Below are 2,143 nucleotides of genomic sequence, written 5' to 3'. Positions count from 1 at the left end.
TGTTTGTTCAATAGATTAGCTCCACTCCAGCGGGGAGCCTACTGAGGGTGAGATGGAGCATTTCAGTCAGGAAGATCGAGAAGAGCGTTGGTGCGATGACACAGCCTTGCTTGACCCCGGTTCATATGTGAATTTGGTCTGTGGCGGATCCGTTGGTCAGGATCACGGCTTGCATGTCGTCGTGAAACAGGCGGAGGATGGTGACAAAATTTTGAGGGCAACCGAATTTGAGGAGGCCACTCCATAATCCCTCATTGTTGATGGTGTCGAAGGCCTTTGTGAGATCAAAGAAGGCCATGTACAGCGGTTGGTGCTGTTCCCTGCATTTCTCTTGCAATTGACGCATGGTGAAGATCATGTCCATTGCACCCCATAGTGGGCGCAATCCGCATTGCGACTCTGGTAGGAGCTCTTCAGCCACTGAGAGAAGGTGATTGAAGAGGACTCTTGCGATGACTTTCCCTGTGGCAGACAGCAGGGAGACTCCTCTGTAATTATCGCAATCGGACTTGTCGCCTTTCTTGAAGATGGTCAGGATTAAGGTGCCTCTGAGATCCCCTGGCATGCTCTCCTTCTTCCAAATAAGAGAAATGAGTTCATGTATTCCCGCCAATAGTGCTTCTCCGCCATGTTTTAGCGCCTCGGTGGGGATTCCATCTGCTCCTGAGGCCTTGTTGGTCTTCAGTTGTCAGATGGCCTCTTCAACCTCATTCCGCGATGGAGTTGAGGACACTTACATTGAAGCCTCATGACTCTATGGCTCACCCTAGCCCGGAATCAGTGCGCCACAGTCATCAGTGCGTATGCACCAACACTGGAAGCCACAGGCGAGACCAAAGAGGAATTCTACTCCAGCCTCGAACAATCCCTGTCCTGAGTCCCAATAGGCAACAAGCTGATCCTCCTTGGTGACTCCAATGCCAGAGTTGGAAAGGACACAGACCTCTGGGGAGGTGTGATCGGCAGAGAGCGGGTAGGGAAAGCCAACTCCAACGGTACCCTCCTCCTGATGAAATGCTTAGAACATGGCCTTGTCATAACCAACACCTTGTTCTGTCAGAGAGACAAGTACAAGGCTTCATGGCAACATCCTCGCTCCAAGCACTGGCATCTGCTGGACTACGTCATTGTCCGAGCGAGGGACTGCAAGGACGTCTGCATCACCTGCACCATGACAGGAACTGACGACTGCTGGACAGACCACCGTCTAATCCGCTCTGACATCTCCATCAACATAGCCCCAAAACAGCGGTGGCAACAGAAGCAATGCCGCAGGAAAATCAACGCTGGAGCTCTCAAAGACCCTGCCAGGAACGCCCGATTCAGCCTGTGCCTCACAACCAACCTGACTACTCCCAGTGATTCAGAGACACAGATTTTCCACAGCACCTGGTCTGCACTCAAGGCCTCCATACTCCGCACCTGTGAAGAGACGCCCGGTCCCTCGACCAGGAAACATCAAGACTGGTTCGGCAAGAACAACCAGGAGATCTAAGAGCTAATAAGTCGCAAGCGCAAAGCATTCCTGATCTGGAAGCAACAACAAAACTCGAGAGCAAGAAAGCAGCTCTACAGACGCCTGAAGGCTGGGGTCCAACAAAAAACTCCCGACCTAAAGAACAGATGGTGGGTGGAGAAAATGCAGGAGATCCAGCAGCTAGCCGACAACCATGATGTGCGTGGATTCTTTAGCACAGTCACGACCACCTACGGCCCAATCACCCAAGGCCCTTCCCCACTGCGGGCCCAGAACGGAGAGGTACTCATCAAAGACAGAGAGGCAGTCAGTGCCTGCTGGAAGGAGCACTTCGAAGGTGCTATATTAGCCTGTATTATGTCAGTCTCTTTCGAAATCTCTTGCTTGTTATCTTGACTGACATGTGAGAGCAGATTCCATCCCTGGTGCTTGGACCAACATTACCTATGCTGCGTAAGAAGAACTATCAATTCTATCAGTACAGTGCCAATGGTTCTCTTTTTGACTCCAGGGTTGTGCTACATTTACCTAGTTATTGGATAGGTAAAGGCATACTCCAGGTCACAAGGGACACATGGTCTGCTTAAGGAGGTGGCCAGTGATGTTGAATGCAAGGAAATATTTAACATTAAAAGCCCAAAATTTCAACTGACCTGTTCTCCCGAT

General features: G+C 50.9%; 1 pseudogene; it reads left to right on the top strand.

The window, feature by feature from the left end:
- Positions 1 to 344: 344 nt before the first annotated feature.
- On the top strand, positions 345 to 1,616 carry LOC147113966 (uncharacterized; annotated as a pseudogene).
- Positions 1,617 to 2,143: the final 527 nt, after the last annotated feature.

Source organism: Somniosus microcephalus, chromosome 8, assembly GCF_052327205.1.
Source record: "Somniosus microcephalus isolate GS21.2 chromosome 8, FLI_Smic_1.0, whole genome shotgun sequence".
In the NCBI taxonomy this organism is placed as follows: domain Eukaryota; kingdom Metazoa; phylum Chordata; class Chondrichthyes; order Squaliformes; family Somniosidae; genus Somniosus; species Somniosus microcephalus.
This window is presented reverse-complemented; position numbering and strand designations above follow the sequence as displayed.